Below are 18,923 nucleotides of genomic sequence, written 5' to 3'. Positions count from 1 at the left end.
AAGTACAGAAAAAACTGTACAAAGAATCCTAGTGTTGTTTCAAGGACTTTAAGGAGTGAGTTTTCTGGCTTTTTTCTGAGTAGATTTCAACACAAATGTCCAGACTCGGTACAGACACAGAAGTTCTGTGTCTCTTTTATAGGAACTGAGTCTAAACGAGACCCAGCACAAAGATATATGGTCAGTCACCCACTCTAAGTGGAATTAAGTACTAGAAGCAATGGTAAGTAGCTTCTTTGTGTTGAAAACTACTTGATTTAGAGCTAGATTGGATGTTACCTCTTTCTTCTTCTCCCATCATGCTTCTTCAAAAAAACTGTGATATGAGGAAAAAGATTGATTGGTTTACAGAACTTCTCAATTATATTTTTTTTGAAATTTCTTTGGTAACACATCACTCCCTCTCCTAATACTGTCTACTTCCCTTTTCAAGCTCCCTCAACCAAGACATCTATTTTATCTAAAAAGAGGGAGGCATTGTAAACTGCAGAATATACAAGGAAGATTTCAGGAGGAGAAGAACTATTCTATTCTATTTATTTATTCCTAATTCTTCAAGCAAGATGCCTTATCAGTGCTAACATGCAAGGATTCTTCAACTCCTTAAAAAGTAACTATATTTTACTTTGGAGAAAATCTCTCCTTAGAACCATTTCTACATGTAGTCTTTCTTTTCTTGAACATTACTGCAGAGGCTCATCCTGCTCCCTTTCATTTCAGTTCACAAATCATTATTTTTCCAGCCAAAGACTCCTTTATTTGGTAAGTAGCAGAGCAGAACTTTATCCACATGTTGTCACCACTGATTTCCAAAATAGCTTATTCAAGTGGGTTGGCAAATTTCAACTAAAATGTGTGTAGAACTGAAAACAATATCTGGCTTCTTGAGTTACCAGACTTAATTGTGCCAGTGTATGCTTTCATTGCCTGTTGCTGTTCCACAACTTTCTCAAACATAAACAAAACAGAGTTCCAAAATATTAGAACTTTCCAGCTTTGAGAAAGTTGTTTTCTTCCTCAAATCAAGTAAGGGAGTTTCTAGTAGTCAAAGAACGGAAAAAGTGTTCAAAAATATTTTTTTCTAACCAACTGCCTTTTAGCGTTTATTCTGTATTCCGCTTTTGCCCATCATGTTGCTGATGTATCAGAGCATGCAGCAGAGGGTACCTGCTGACTGCTGACCATGACCGTGCAGAGTCTGTACTGGCACAATCCTCTGTACCTCTGTTTGGGTACCCTCTTCACCCATTTAGTCACAATATATTTATGTATGCTAATTTAAAACAGCTTTTCAGTAAAAAGTATACTTTTTAGTATTGCTTAATGCAGTAGAACTGACCCTGAATGATTTAGAGAATACCACTCAAACCTTACCAACTCTGTCAAGCTTGAGAGTCACTCTTGTAATCACCTGCTATTTACTGTGAGCTCCTTGACTCCATATACCATTCATATACATGTGTATATGAATTTATTAACATATTTTGTTCATGCTTCATAAACTATATCTCATAAAACTAGGTAGGACGCTCTCCATGAATAAAAGTAGCAGTGGGCAGCTGTAGGTTAAATTTCATTGTTCAATGGGAAATGAAAATATTTTATGACAGGTAAGCCCAGAGAACTCCTTATCTTAGTGCTAGGCAGGTATGTGATTTGACATTCATTTGATCTCCTTTTTATGACCAAGATTAGGTGAGGTATTGCAAGTTTTCTCTGCAAATTCTTATCTCTTGCAGTGATGCTACAGAAGATGCAAAATAAAATGCCATTACCCATGTTAAACTTCATTTATTTTAATGATCCCAGTGAGAAGGGTTATGGTTATCAGGTTAAGCAGAGCCCTAATTAAAACAGCTGCTCTACCCTGTTTTCTTCAGTTTCCTAACTGCTTGGATTCTTCTTTATTACAATTGTTTGGAGAATTTTTGAGTCTTAAATTACGAGGGTGTGGATTAGAAGCTGATTACACTAACTGCAACATCTGTAAACTCTAAATTTCTGATGCAGCAGGTGTCAGCTTTTCCCTAGATGACTGTCCCGCTGTTGTTCTGGTTACATGTAGCCTTGTAAACAAGCTGTTTTTCAGCAGGTTCACTTGTGTTTTCTTTTCTTCTTGAGCATTGATCAAACCAACAACTGGAGAGGATCAAGGGTGGAAGTTCTGTGCTGGTTGATTTAAAGTGTAATCAGACAGGTCTGAGAGCAAGAAATACTGTTTGAGTAATTGTGAGCGACACTAACTGTTATGATACTATGCTTTTTAAGGAGCTGCAAATTGTAATGTTTTGTAACATTAATACATTGCAACAAACCTGACTTCCTAGTTAGCAAAAGCCATAGGAATTCCCTGTATGCCTGAGTATAGGTTTCACTAGAAAAGACAATCTGATGAACACATTTCCAGTAATGGAGAATCCACTACTAGTGTGTTTTTCCTTTGGTTAGCAATCCTCCCTGCAATTTCATGCCTGAGTTGTATTGCTCCACTTTCCAGCTGTTGGGAGGCATTTTATCTGCTAAAATATTATTCCCTTGCCTGGTGCTATCAACTTTATTTTTTTACAGATTGCAGAAAAATAATTCCTAGTGTTTGTCTCCTTGCTATACTCATCACAGCTAAGTCTTTGTGCCTTGCAAGAAACACGATGTCCAGTCTGTCAAAAGTTCTCATGACAATGCCCTAAACCGTCATCAAATGTCTTCATCCATATATTTTCGAGCATGTTTGGTTAATGAGTAGCTATGAGACTTTCTTAGGACATAACATGGAACAAAGAGTCACGATGAGAGTAAGTATGTTAACCCAGGCTCAGTGCCACACTGATAGCTGTGTGCTTAGCTAAGAGGGAGTTTGTTCCAACTCCTGTTGAAATCAGTGGCTGAGCTCCCATCTGGGTTCTGGAACAGGCCCGTGTTTTTAGGACTTTACAGAGTTTTAAATAATAAAATTACTTTGTGAGATTTTATGTCTGATGTGAACCTTTATTTAGTCCCACATGACTTCTTTCTACTATCATTTTGAGTATCAATTCCAAATAACAAATAGATTAAAAATGATTAGTAAATCTGAGATGAAGCTGTCACTTTCTTCTTGGTTTTCCTATCAGATATAAAAAATTCAATTTCAGTATTTTCATTCTTTCTTTTTTTCTAATTAACCACTGATTATTAACTATTTCTCAGTGATTTAATATTTCCATATTAATTCCGGTTAACCTTGAACATCAGTCTGATTTGCTAAAACCTGCCCCAAACTCAGGGTCTGAACTAACAACAAGGGAGTCTTTGCTTGCTCTCAAGTTTAGTGACAAAATATGTCCTAATACTTTATTAGCACTGCATGGAAACAGAAACTGTCTCTGCAAATAAGCAATGAAATTTGATCAAATACTTAGAACTTCACAGGTAAGAATGGCTCACCTATAAGGCTGTGTAGGTCTCCCTGGTTCTTCCATGCAGTTGAATTCTGGTGCAGTTGTCCACCCTGCACAGAGAAACTTTCTGGTGTTGGATGGAGAGTGTTACCCATCTGCTTCCACCAGGCCCAGGTGAAAGGGATGAGAAATGGGTCTAGAAGTTGCAGATCAGTGTTGTAAAGTGCCTGGTGTGGTAATTCCCAAGACAGGGTACTCATGCTTGGCATCCCTCCACCGCTCCCCTCACAGCTCCCAGGCAGCGGTCGGCAGTGGGATGACACGTCCAAAAGATGCTGCTGCTAGTTCAGAGTTTCCTGCAGCTGACTGTGCAGGTGGATGCTCTCTGCCTGCATGTGTGTTTTCCAAAGCCTGTTGAATTCAGTGGCCAGACTCCCACTGCTTTCTCTGGGCTTTGGAATAAATGTTCAGGATTTTTCTGCTTTGGAATGGCCTCATGCTTTTTTAGACTCTAAAGTTTCTGAATCAATGTGTTCAGTCTGTCTCTATTTCTGTGTGTTTCTATTCTTCTGAAGGAAGAAGAAGATGGAATATGAGCTGGACTGTGTGCTTACTATGTGGCAGCTGACGAGTGTGCCACAGGTTGGACACTGCTGCTGGAATAAGGAAAATAGGTTTATGGGCAACTCTGCAGCTGTAAGAATAAAGTAAGTCAAAAAAGTGCCAAGAAAATCCAAAAATGAAATTCCAGAGATCTTTTTAAACATAATAAGAAATCTCATTTTGAAAACACTCTGAAACCTCTATCAAATAATTTTCCATTTTCCTCGTAATTACCTGGAATAAATAATCCATTTGTTCCTATTGCTCAGTCCTTTGACAATTCCAAGTCAAAATCACGTAACTGCTGGAATAAATCTTGATTTTTCTCAAATAGTTTCTCTATTAAAATCTGCCTCAGTGAAGCTGTAGTAAACTTGTTTGTTTTGCTACTTGTTTGTAGTAAGCTTTTTTTTTGCCCAAAGAGGCAAAGCAAGGAGTGAGTGTGGAGGTACGTGGATCCATCTATTAGACTGAGCCCTGAAGTTAAATCAGGCTAACTAAAATGGAATTACTAACTTTATATTTTTATCCAGTTTTTCTTCATTCACCGAAGATCACACAGTATTCTTTGACACCAAGTATTTATGATAACACAAGGCTTCTACTGTCTCACAGATTTTTTTCTTTAGCATCCTTTGAAAAGCAAAGAATCTACAGAAAAATTCAGAAAGCAGAAAAAGAGTTGATTAATAGGAATTTCAACTTGTTTCTGTGATGCGTTGTCTCCAACAACCTGGTAAGAAGGATCATTCAGTGCATATTTCCATGATTAACTCAACTTTCATTTTAGCTTTTCAGTTCACCTTTAAATATTTAGTTTGGTTCCTGTGGACAAATGTTGATGTTGGCTCTCTTATTAGACTGATGAAAATGTTACACAGATGTCCTTTGGTGATCCAGTCACACTGAAAGGTCTGCAAATTGCTAAATGATGAACTCTCTCCATCATTCTTTTGGTTGGTGGCTCTCACTTAAGAACTTTTGCTACTTGTTCTATGTGCTTGTCTAAGGTTCCTGCTCTTCCTTAATGCAGTAATGTCTGTTTGAGTATCCTGTTTGCTGGACAAAACTGTCTGTATTACACTCTTTTGAGAAGACTGCATTTGACTGGTTGCTGATTAAAACTGATGAGGTATGTCAATGTCCTTCATCCTCTTTAGAAATATGTTGTCTCCTACGTTAAAACAGACCCTTCAGCAGTTTTACTGTTGCTCATAAAGAGCTCATCCTCTAGCAGAATACCAGTAGCTCAGAATAACAGTAGCTCAATCCCACATGTCATTTCAGGAAACCTAATTTAGCCTGCACAAGAATTCTATTTCTTGGTCAGGTCTTCACACACACACAACCACACACACACCCACACTCACACACCCTGGAAAATGTGAAATCCTCTTTCTTCTCATGAGTTTCCATAGCTGACTTGGTAACAAAGGCAGTGTAATCTCTGGCTCCTTTCCCTCACTAGTCATTTGGGGAATGTTCTGCTGCACTCATTTGAACTAGTGTTTTTGAGGATCCTCAAGTTGCAAGGCTGTAAACAAATAGGAAAGTAAGAGATTCTCATACTAATTTAGATGCCTAGAGTTAGGAGTCTGCTTTTCTCAGCTTGCTTGCTATATAATCTTGACTGATCATGTTCCTACCTTATTTGTAATGCAGATTGTTCTTTTTAAAGGGGAGGCTGGAATTTAGATCATATCTGCATTCAAATACTTCATCCATCACATCACAGTCACATATCCAGCTGCAGAACACTTTGATTAGCACTTAATATACAAGCAACAAAGCTACTTTATCAAAAGTATAAGATTGAATTGCTCAAGAAGAGAACATTTCTATGCAACGTCCTCCATAGCCCACTTGCTCTTTCATTCTTTCTTAAAAACAGGCGAGAGGGAGTCAGGAGACCTGTTGTTTCAACACAGCTGTCCCGTTGCCTAAAGATCAGCTTTGGTTTTGACTTGTCCTTCAAAATCCAGATCTCTCTCTGTCAGTCTCCTGTGTCTTGAGCACTGCACCTAGCCAAAGATGAGATGATTTCACTTCACCTAACTGCTAGACAGGGTGAATGACAGACTAGACAGTGAAATTTTTGATGGATGAATGTGGTTTCTTTTCACTATCTATAGTTTCTTCACCATCTCTGGTAGATTTTTTTCATGTTGTTTTCCACTGTTTTGTGGGCAGTTTCTGAAAACCAGAATATTATTTCTATTCTTTAGGAAAGCTAGCCTAATTTTAGTGGGTGGAGTATGATTCCTTTAATGCATCTTGCATTTTGGCCATATCTACACTACACAATAGAGTACTGTGCTTGCAGCATGTCACCTTGCACTAAAAGAGCTCCCATGTCCACAAGCAATAGTGTGGTGCCTCATGGGATAACAGCCCAGCTGTGAGAACACAGCAGCTTGGAGGTATGGTTATGTAATCCCTGAACCGAGCCCTGCTGACATAGCTGTAGTTCAGGGGTTGCTTGTTCTGAGCTACTTTGGTTAGTTCTTCCTGCACTTGTACTGTTTGATTATAGAAATATCCCACATCATGGTAAATCAAGGGATTTTGTAATGTTTTTAACTTAATTTTGTTGCATTTTTTTCCACATGCTGATTGAAAGTTAACCTTCTGTTGATTAACTTATACAAACAAACCATAATTAGCATTGCTCCAGAGGCTAACTTCGATTGCTGGCAAAATCAGGTTTAACTTCATTCATTTTGTGGACTAGAACCTGCTTATGTCAACATCAAATTTGGCCTAAGAGAATGAAAAAAATGGAGTCATACAAAGGAGAGTGCTCTTTTTCAGTGTATTAAACAAAGGATAATATTAAGTTTGGATAGTGGATAAAGTTAAGCTATGCTAATACTTATAATCAATTACCACTCTGTTGAAATTAGAAATCATGCATTCCTGAGGTTTCTAGCTATTTTTCCTGCCAAGAACATGTAGTGCTTCTACCAACTGCATAGTAAAAACAAGAGACAGACTTTCTTGCACTAAACCAGTGAGCTCTAAGCTCACCTTTAAATCATGGACACCTTGGTAATTGATCATTTAAAACAATACACAGGTGGAGAGAGATTGCTTGATAAAGGGTGGTGAAAGCATTACGTAGTTTGAGAAAGAGCAACTGGCCAGTGTTTGTGGTGTCAAAAATCTCATCACAGAAAGTAACAGGGAATAAGCCTCTTTCTCTTCCTCTCCCTTTTCCCCTGTTTCTCATTACTAAGAGGAAATTTGCCTGCTCCCTCTGAAACCATCACCCTGTCAAAGTGAAAATTTCCATTGGTGCTGGGCTGTGGATTCTGGGAGTGCAACTTGTGTGTCTGTGTGCTGGCTTTCATGGAAGGATGGACTATTGAGTCTCACTTGAACTAGAAAAATTGAGGTTCAGATTAGACAGAAACACTGCTGGATTTCCATCCTTAAGATATTTTCAATACTCAGATGACCAGAGCCACTGATCTGACCTAGTGATATGATTGTCGTGCGAAAGGCTGGACTGAATGGACAAACTAGAAGTCCCTTGCAGCCAGCATTTCTGTGAGTCTATCAACTTACACTTCTCCAGGCCTCAACACAAGCTCATTATATTCATGCACTTTGGCCTGGGTATTCTCTGGAATAAAGGTAACAATGGAAAATACTATCACATGTAGTTAGCACTTCTAATAGATGGTACAAAAGCAGCTACTTTCCTCTAGCTATGACATTACAAAGACACCAATGAACAAAGCTGAAGAATAAAACTTGTATTAAAGACCTAGACTTGTCTATAAACATGATTTCTCAAATCTTAGGAAGTGATGCTCCCCATGCCTGCTCTTCCTCTGTTTCCTCTCCCTGCAGTGTAATAGAATTGAGCCACATTTTATATGTGGACATTGTATTTTTGTTGATTGTTCATGGGAGTTATTGCACAGTTACTCTTTTAGTTTAGATATACTATGCCAATACCTGAACCTTAGGTGAGATTTAAAGACTCTTCTAGCCTCAAAGTACTAGAAAATTCATTTGACCTTTATAGACAATGTGGAGAAAAACATCATTCTTTTCAGCACTGAATATGGTCTTCAGATTCAGTCCCAATGTTAAAAAAGTTCTGAGGTGGAGTATCAGGGTAACTAATACAGAAGAAAACATTTGTTCAATTCTTAAGACTGTAAAGTTTTGGAGCTAAAGTACATACCTGACTTTCTAACTGAGAAGTGCTAGCTTATATGTTCAGCCAAATAATGTTAATTTTTAGTGTTCCATCCAGGGTGCCAAGACCTTTATATTGTGTATAGTTTTCCCACTTAATGTAATTAATAGCAACTTCCTTCTAGTTAGTTTTGCCCTAAAGATGTAAACAGCTTTATGAACTAATTGTTAAGAAATAATGAGCTTTCCATAATTACAGTGGTCATCAACTTCCACTGCACGAATTTCTTTTTGCCACCTTATAATTTTCACATGGAAAAAAAAAAATCAACTTGCCCTGATAAATACTGATCTTACTCTAAGGGAAAAGGAGAATACTTCTATGGAGTTTGATGAAAAGTGACCAAACCACACCTGAGTTACAGGTCATTAAAAATAACCCATATTTCAAATTTTGAAATTTGGCTTGTACTCTACACTTGACACCTTTCTTCTTATGAAAAGTGTCATTCAATCATTAATGATGAACGGTTAAACTTTGGACCTCACACTGTATGTCTCAAGTGAAAAGTGATACCTCTTGTAACACATTGCACCTCAGTTAAGAAGTAACTGAGAGACTCAGAGTTATGGCTGCTGGTCCCACGCACACCACTGTAAATTGAATGGCAATCTGTTTGACCATGGAATTACATCAGTGCAAATGTTTTTAACTACATCACTAGCACTCTTTATAATATGAAGAATTTCTCCAGTGCTTATAATACATCTCTGAATTATTGTTCCCTTTTTATTTCTTTCCTTTTGGTATCTTGTCTCATTTTTTTACCTGTTGGAAGGTGAGTGATTTACTGACTAGCGTTCTCTAAATGATTATTACTTTACTCCTTTTTTATTTTTTTTTAAGGTTTCCAGAATCCCAGAATCAAGTGGGGATTTCCACTTCCTCTGTTATAATAAGGCTAAAACCAGAATTGATCTAGACCTGGTACAAATGCTAGAGCAGAGACCTCCATATCTCTTCAGGGAAGATAGCAACAGCTGGTGAAACAGAACAGCCACCAGGGAACAGAAACATTCTCCAATAACATATTTATTCTAAGAGGTTTATGCCCTCCTTATTCCCTTTTGTCTTAGTGCTTCTTCCACAGATACTCATTGAGATATCTCAATGATGAAATCTATATGCGCACAAGAAATTGTCATTCTCTTTGTAGACAAAGGAGATTACGGTCAAAAGAGCCATATTCATGTTAAAACCAAGAAACAAATTGAGAATTAGATTATAATTTTATAGGCTTAGTTATTAGGGACAAGGAGGTTAACTTTGCTGTAGTATCATAAAACCATAGTAAAATCCAGGTTGGATGGGACCTCTGGAGATCATCTTGTCTGAACTGTTGTTGAGATCAGGTCTTAGGTTGGGGTATTCAGAGAATTACGAAACCAAGTGTTGAATGTTTTCAGAGAAGGAGACTCCACTGCTTCTTTGAGCAATCTAACCCTAAGTTTTATTGTTATCTAGATGGAATTTCCCTTATAGTCGCTTTCCTGTGTTTCTTATGTCCTATCACTGTGCATCCTTTGGATGTATATTCTTCTTCTCTAAAACTGGCTTTAGGTATTAAAGTCTCTGATTAGATTCCTCTTAAGCTTCCTCTTCTCCAGGCTGAAAAAACATAATTCCATCACTCTTTTGTCATATGTCAAATTTTTCAATCCTCTAATCTTCCTGGTAACCCTCCACTGAACCCTCTTCAATTTTCCAATGTCTCTTTCACACTGCAGGGACCAAAATGGATTCAGTATTTGAAATGTGGCCAAGCAAGGGGTAAATAGAGTTCACAGTGACACTCCTTGATCTGCAAGTTCCCTTGCCTGTGAGAGCCATGTTGCTGTTAACTTCCCTGCTACCAGGGCCCACTCTTGGCTCAAGTGCAGCTTGCTACCTACCAGGAACCCCATCACCTTCCCAGCAGAACTGCTTCCCAGCAACTCAGTCTCCTGTCTCTGTTGCTAGTTGGGGTTATTCCATCTCAGATGGATGATCATCATTTTTCTTTCTTTAAAACCTCAAGGAGTTCTTGGCACAATCTTTCATCCCTCTCTGTGTGATGGGTTTTCCTTCTGGCACTTAAACCTCTGTCCTCCATCATGTGCAAACATAGTAAGGGAGCCTTCAGCTCTGTGCTCCACACTGTTCATGTAGGTACTGAACAGGACTGAAGCCACAACTGACTTTGGAGGAACTCTGCTTGTGACTGGCTGCCAGTTCAACTCTCGGCTATCATCTACCACTATTAAGGCCAGAGTCTAACCAGTTTTCACCTGTTTAGTACATATCTTACCAGTTTGCCAAGCAGGATGTTGTAGGAGAATGTGTTTTAGAGCTTGCTAAAATCAAGGGAGATGATGTCCTTGGCCCTTCTCTTGCACACTGAGCAATTTTTTTTGGTCATACAAGGAATAAGATTGGTCAAGGATTAATTATTCTTGGTAAATGTGCTGGTTTTTTCCCACTCATGTCCTTTGCACTATTCATGTATATAGAAATACTTATCATGAGGAGTTGTTCCACAGTTTTCTCTGGGGCTGAAGTGAGGCTGGCTGATCTGCAGTTTTCTAGACCTTCCTTTTTGCCATTTTTAGTAGATGGGCATATTATTTTCTCTTTTCGAGTGATCTGTGGCTTTCTCTGAACTCCACAATCTTTCAAAAATGGTAGACAGTGGCTTTGAAACAATGAAAAGCAACTCTTCTAGCACCCTTTGATGCATCCTGTCCAGTTCAGCACCCATATATATCTTGAACTAATACAGATGATCACCATTTCCGCCTTCCTCCATTCTTCATGGTTTACTATTTGCTTTGATTTACTTCTTTACACAGAGATTTAGAGAATGAGTTTATCTGGGAGGATTAAGACAAAGAAGTTTTATCTATTCAGGGTGTGTCAGACAGACCCTAGCTGCCTCTAAAGGCTATTGCAACACAAATTATAGCAATAGCAGTGACAGCATTAAACCTCATAAAGTAAATCAAATTATTATACCTTAGTAAGTCAATGAAGGAAACAGTAATTTTACTTAACTTTTGGTGTCTGTATATTCAAGCTAATTATTCCAGGCTCCTTATACTTCATTGGAGATAAATAGGTATTTTTATAGTGATTCACCTGAATTCCTTTAGACACTTACTACAGAATAAGATGACTTGTGCTTTGCACTGACTTTATTTACTAGACTGCTCAGTGACTGGCTCAGACACCAGTATACACCTGTGACATAAACCCTCACATTTATCCACTCTTAACCTGTGCAAGTATGAGGCAAAATTCTTTCTCCAGCAGGAGAGAAAAAGGAGTGAAAAACTGACAAGACCACGTGGTGCAGCTCAGTTTTTGCCCAGGAACCTGGTAAGACTCATTAAACCCCATCATACACATGAGCTTTAAGTGACTTCAGTTCTAATTTCTCAGCAAAACTGCACTAGGCTGAAACAAGCTGGGCCATGGTAGAGCTATTAAATAGAAGAGTAAACTAAATGGTTAACAAATTGAAAATGCAGAAGAGAATAAATAGAATGTTATTTAGCTTCTAAAGCCAAATAAACCTCTTGGGCTTCTTCTAAAAATTTTTAAAGAGAGCAGTGGGTCTCACACTAGTAGCAGCATAGTGCTTGCCAACCAGTACACCTACTGTTGAGCATGACACTGGAAAAAAATCAGCACCTTTAGCTTCAGCTGTGGCAGCTGCAGAACAGATGGAGACGAGTGTTGTTTGACTCCTCCGCATCTAATTAACCTGTACAAGGGGGACAGAAGTCATAAGATCCTAAGTGAAAAACCCTGTGTCTCTGTTAAGACCTTTTCTCTTTAAGAGTGGTGAAAAGCAGGGAGAGCTCTGTATCTTAGCAGGTACAACTCCTACCTTTCAACACAGAGGCCCACTTTGTGTTTAAAGGAGCTGCTTAGTTTAATTCAATGCATTTCAGCTCAAAAGCTAATGCTGCGGCATAAATTAAAGAGTGACTTGATTCTCAATTCTGCTGTCAAATAGGAATCTCATATTCAGGAGAAACTTTAGGAGACGCAATGAAGTCTAAACTCAGCTATGGATAGACAGAGAAGGAAGAGACCACAAAATCTGCTAACACTATAAATAATGCAATGTAGAAGCTCTGAATATGCACAAATCCAGCCCGAGACTGTCTACTAGTGTGGTGTTCTATACAAATACATATAAGCACATATATATACATAAATATGTGTTCTAAATGCTTGACTTGTAATATAGTAAGTTTACAGCAGAAATGTGTTTCAAGAATTCCTGTGTACCAGAAGCAGAGATGACTAAATACTTAACTTGTGTATGTGATGAATAGTAGTCATTTGCACAGCCATACATTTTAACATCCATGAATGGAGGTGGATTCTCATGCGTCTTTTCATTTGCTCTTTATAGGACTGTTTGTTATTTATTCCAAGATGGAGCCATTTGAGAATGGGAATCCCATGTTGAGACAGACTTGGTGATTCAAAAGTATAAATTCTTAGATCTCAAGAAATTATAACCTATTAAAACAAATGAGAAATATAATTTTGGGAATGGGCATGTACAAAATGAAAAAGAAGAATTGCTTTTAAGAATTGTTTTAAAAAAAAGGATCTGTAAATCACATGATTTACCCTTGTGTCATAACAAGGTTTTGGCAGTTGACTTGGTCTAATGTTTATTTAAAATCAAATTTAAAAAAAATGTGGTTTTTAAATAAATGTAAATGTTAACAAAACACTTTCAGATTAATAATTACAGATGGTGTCAGCGAGAAAAAAAATGCTTAGCAGGTGTTGACCCAGCCAATATTCCAACATATTTTATGTTATTGCCCAACATAATAACATTAGACAACGACATCACCATACCACTTCAGAGGTGCAGGTATTCAACAGAGAGTCATTAAATATTGGATTTTCTCAGTGTCACAGAATTGCAGAAACAGTTGCATTGGATATTTGTGCTGATCCATTGAGAAATGTGTCGGTGTTGAATGGCTCTAAAATGTCCTGTTCTTTAGCCATATGAAGCATGCAGAAGGTTGAAATTTAAGCCTATGTCAGAGTGTGAAGAATCAACAACTTTTTTTCTTATTTTTGAAGAAAAAATACTGTCCAGGTTGTTTCTGAGATTCTTAACTTTACAATGTTCATTTCTTACTTATTTTGTGTTTTGAAGTTGCTGTTGTCTCTGATCTCTTAATTCCCGTATGTGGATTCTTTAAGGATATCTTATACCTCTGTCTAAACACTCCACTGCTGCCTTCAGCTTCAATTTAATTTTCCTGGATCATTTTAATCTACACTTGGATCTCCTAACATCTTGGTTTCTCCTATGGTAATCAATTCATTTTTTTTCCCTTCACTTGGAAGTGGACTCAGATTGTTGTCAGTCTGGGTCTTGCTGTATGCATTCTCTCACCTCCAAGGTTCAGGACAACATCTTTCTCTTTTCCACATTTCTTTTTGGAATGCAACTTATAAATTAGCCTACATGATCTCAACTTAAACTGAATGAACTGGCCTATCTCCATGCTTAAAGCAAGCATGTATTAAACACCCTGATAGATCAAGCCCTGTTGGTTTCTTCCAAGCTCAGAAGAGACTCTTGCTATACTACAATTGATACTTCACTGCTATTGTCATTGTTGCTATTATTTTGCAAAGTTCACTGGCCAAGAGTCCCAGCCACAAACTAGCATCCTGTTATGTTTAATGTGATGCAAATGCAGAATAGAAGGATTCAGTGCTTTCTCCTCTCAGAATTTCATGCACAGAGCTGGACTGGGGAAGTTCTAGGAAGCATCAGGCAATTCTAGGAGAATCTCTGCAAGAATGGGCAACACAGTTAGAAATTAAAGGAATTTAAGCTTGTGGAGAGTAGAAACTATGTCCTACCAGAATTAAGGTAGGTAATTTAACTGCATCTGTATTTTCTTGCAATGACTACCCTATGTAACCAAGCAGCTGTAGAGTTCATAAGAATATTATGTCCCAGACAAAAGCTGTGAGATTGTCCCCTCCGTAGCAGTGTTAAAATTGATTATGACAAGAGAAGCAGTCCAGTCACCAATCTTGCTAAAAATTGTCCTTTCTATTTTCCTTTTGTGAGAGTTAGAAATTACAGAATGTATTCAAGAGCTAAATTTTGTAAGGTCTGCAGTCCTTCCCCCAGAAGGCACTGTACTGGGTCTACTAACGCACTGGGTTTAGAGGGACAACAGTCCTGGATTAAGTATTCCACGATTTTAAAAGGGGTTTCCATGTCAAATCTCCTGTATTTTAAAAAACATTTTACACAGTTACATCACCACTCCTACAACTTCTTATTAAATATAGTTCCCAGTGCGACTCCCTGGCTTAAATACAACAGGTACTTTTATGAAACCTGGTTTGAGTTTTTAGTGCAGCTGTGCAGAACTTTCGTAATGAAACCCAAAACCCACCCAGGCTTGAGTTTCATTACAAATCTGAAACTCGCATCAGATTCTCTAAAGGGTTTGTCAGAGTTCACAGCTCCAAAGATTTGAGGCTGGATGAAGCAAGTCTATACTGAGTTATGACTTCAGGTGCAAGCCAGGGAAAATGTGGTTTGACCCTCAACTAGATAAAACTTGGTGGTTTATCTAGTTGGAAAAAGGAATGAGTCCTTTCTATAGGAAAATAGAGGATGAGTATCATAAGGTCTTGTGAACCAAGGTTTTAAGCTGCAGACCAATGTAGGTGAAAGTTTTACCAATAGTTATGGTTTTTTTATTTTGCCTTTCTCTTATTCATTTCTATTTGCTTAGCATTTGTTGTATTGAAATTAAACTTGTTTGTACAGTTTTCAAATGGTCAAATAAAGAGGTAGTACAAATACAAATTCCTCTAGTCTAAGAGAGAAAACATTTTTCAGGGAGTCAGGAATCAGGAGATGGATTCTGCACATGCTTTGACAACTGACTTGTTATCTTGTGCAATGGGGAGAATATTTCCATGTCTGAGAAATACTTTTACCCTCTAAAGTAAAGCAACTTGAAGATACAAGTCTGTGCTGATACAACCACACTGTTTCTTGTTCCAGTGCTACTCGCTCAGAACCAGCCTTTGTGCTTCCACATTGTCCTCCACTGGAGGTATGACAAAAGCAACTCTTTGTGTAAAGATACATTAACATTACAGGTGTGAAAATATGAAATCTGCTATCTCAGAATAATTAGTTCATGTTCATTTTCATGTTCTTGCTTCAGACATTTTCCTTTTGCATTTCTTTTGCTTCATCCATTAAGTGTCCGGTGAGGGTATTAATCAGAAATGCTTTTCCATCTCTCGCTTCCCCAGTTCCTGGGAGGAAACTTGCACATTTTTGTGTAGTGTTACAGCTTCTGATTTTTGCCAAGACCTCATTAAAAGGTCTAAGTTACAGTAGGACAAAACTTAAGTTTCAAAACCATCCCAATAAATTATGAGTCTAAGTTCCACTTTAAAAAGTGTTTTAGGTATTGAAAAGGCTGACTGTCATTGAAAGCTTATGGTGTATCAATCACTTGCAAATCAATAAAATGAGAAACTTTTGCTCAAAATATGAATGTTTGAAGTGTCTGTGGGTGGAATCATGGTTTTAGAAATTGAGTGTATTGTTATAATAACTTTTGGTTCGAGTCCATCACTAATTTTAGTCAGCTGTGAAGAGACTGATGACAATTTTCATGTCAGAAGAGCTAGAGTATCAGTTCATACTCAGATTCATGTCTCCCTAGTAATTAACATATGCAACAGAAGAAAAATAGAGGGTTTTTTAATCTTCTCCAAGAATTATCTAAGAGATGGAGAAAAACACTGTTAAAAAATCATAAATCTGTCGAAATTCACAGAATTTACAAGCTTGTCTCTGTATCATAAAATATGAGTTGGAATAATCTTTACAACTTTATTAAATATAATTGACATCCAGTGGTCAAGTGTCACTGTATATATTCAAAAAATTTGAGCTTGACCTCATAAATGTCACCAGTCTACTAACTTGGAGATGTTGTCCAGCTCTCAGCCAACCTGTTTCAATGTATGATAGCTAATAAGTGCATCACAAAGATGTGGATCCAGGGCCCTGCATAGATCTGAAGGTGCTGGCAGTTCAAATCCTCCTTCTATTATTCCCTTTCTTAGCATTCAAGCTGTCCCTACCCAACTTCATGATGAAGAGGCCAGCTTAGGCTAGGATAAGTGAAAGGAGATTGCATGAGCTGTTGAACTCTTCCCACAAGGAGGAAACCCTTAAAATGTTTGTGATTTTGTGTTGTGATAGCAACACAATGAGGAAATAGCCTCAAGCTGTGCTAGGGGAGCTTGCAGTCAGACCTTGGGAAGAATTTCTTCACTGAAAGGGTTGTCAAGCATCAGAACAGGCTACCAGGGGAAAGTGGTGGAGTCACCATCCCAGGAAGTGTCTGAGAAATGACTGGACGTGGCACTTAGTGCCATGGTTTAGTTGATATGATGGTGTTTGATCAAAGGTTGACTCAGTGATCTTGGACATCTTTTCCAACCCTAACGATTCTATGATTCTATTTTATTCAACCTCCTTTTAACCTGTAAGCTTAGGACCTGGGGACTGTTGTGAACCAGAATATCGTGTTTTGGTTTGTGATTAGAATTGGTGATGAGGAACGTCTACAACAGTCTTTTAAGTTGCAATAGCAAGTCAGCATATATTGAGTTCCCTTTAGTATGTGCAACTTAATTAATATATTAGTTGTTAAATAAAATTGAGCACTCTAAACTCCATTTCAGAACTGAATTTTGAAAATACACTGCTTTACATAAATCATAAATATTGTCCTTATACTTACAACCATCAACAAGAAAGACAGATGATGTCTAGTAAAGCATTAGGTGGTCTGTGGATCCAAAGTCCTGCAAGAAGAATCTCAAAATCTACATGATGACTCATAGTATTGGATGTTGCATTTGACTTTCTGCTTTTCCTGAGAAATGACAACATAACATGTTGCCAGACTGCTTCTAATTAGTCACCCGTCTGAGGACTGTCTGTAACTGGTTAGTTTTGTAATTAAGAAATATACTCTGGGAATGGCTGTCGGACATGATAGAATGTGACAAATTGGACACGTCTCAATTCTCTGCTTTCTATCTGTACTATTTACCCTTAAGGGGATTATCAAGTGTATGGTTTGTAGATTTTAAAGCATATTTTGGGAATGATTTTGGAGAGTTGTGCTTGTTTTATAGTCAGCTGTTGGTCCCTTGGATACACAGATCTTTCAACTCCTTGAAGGTAAGTTGTTGTCCCTGAGGTCAGATCAGAAATCTATTCAAACTTTGTAATGGCTTAGAAACAGTAACAGAGACAGTTTGTGTGAAAAATTGTAGAGGAAATGAATCTACATTATACTGATTAAACCTGTAATTGTAGAGAAAATTCAATACATTTCAACATTGTATTTTATAATGGTAAAGATACAAGCTTCTGTTCCTGGTGCTTATTGGAAATATAATGGGAACAAATTATTATTGTAATTATTCTGATTTAATTTGAATAGGCTTTTAAACAATCTAAATAAACCACCAAGAGAATGGGAATATTAGAGAAGAAGAAACAAATAAGTTTATGACTGAAATACATACTTTGTTTGTTATTATGAAACAACGTCATTCACGTGCAAATTCTAAAGCATAATGCATTTTGGTGCTCATGTCTTTCTTTATATTACAGGAATACTTATGGACAGTATTCACTTCTACATGACCAATTTGATTCAATGTCAACCCTGGTTTCATCCAGGAACTGGTAGTCTTTCCTCCCTTCTCTTGTGAAAGAGAAAAAGAGTATTTTTAATCTGTTTCACTCTAACTTGCCCCATTAATGCCTTGTACAGGTTTGCTGTGCTCAAAGGAGGTAAGAATTCAGAGAAGGCTGAGAGAGAATCAGCGGTATGTGGATATATGCAGAGTAACCACAACCATTCCTTTTAGCCCCAACCCAAAATGACCCTTTGCAACTCTGGTATCAATGGAGTGATGAATCAGCATCTTCCTGTGACAGCTGTAGTCCCGAAGGAATAGTTCCTTCTCATGTTTCCCTCTGAGTAGTACAGCTGAGAGTATACAGAGGTCAGGTTGGAGCCTTGGCCCTTAGTTTTACAGTGTGAATTGTAAGAGTATGTTCCAATCAGAAATAACACAGTAAAAGACATAATTTAACTTGGTTAATTATATTGACTCTTATATAGACCATGAGTAAATAAATGCCCTGCATACAAAGAAACTTGTTTATGGAATAAAGCTTAGCTCAACTAAAATTTGGTGCTTTTAATACATTCAGAGTACATTTTTAATACTTTCATATGGTCAAATAATACTTCCACATTGATTTTCCCCCTTATTATTTAATCTACTCTACAGTGAACATACAACAATGGCTCATTGATTTATTGTGAGTGTAGCAATACATTTATAACTGCATGAATCATGCAGATTGCTCAATTCACCACATGCCTTAATAAAAGTTTCACTTTAATAAAACAGAGCTAAGGCAAATATGTCCAGAGCCTGGTCTGACATTCCTTATACATTACCCTGCCTCAGGAAATTATTACTATATATTTTATAGCAGCTACAGTAGGTTGGGGATCAGGATTAGAGCATAGTAACTACTGTGACATTTAGCAGAACTCCTGTGTATGCCATTAACCCTCATGGGATGGACTGGCATGGAAATATTTTAGAACAGTGTTTTT

Source organism: Corapipo altera, unplaced genomic scaffold (genome assembly GCF_003945725.1).
Source record: "Corapipo altera isolate COAL_440 unplaced genomic scaffold, ASM394572v1 46, whole genome shotgun sequence".
Classification (NCBI taxonomy): Eukaryota; Metazoa; Chordata; class Aves; order Passeriformes; family Pipridae; genus Corapipo; species Corapipo altera.
Note: the sequence above shows the minus strand (reverse complement) of the source record.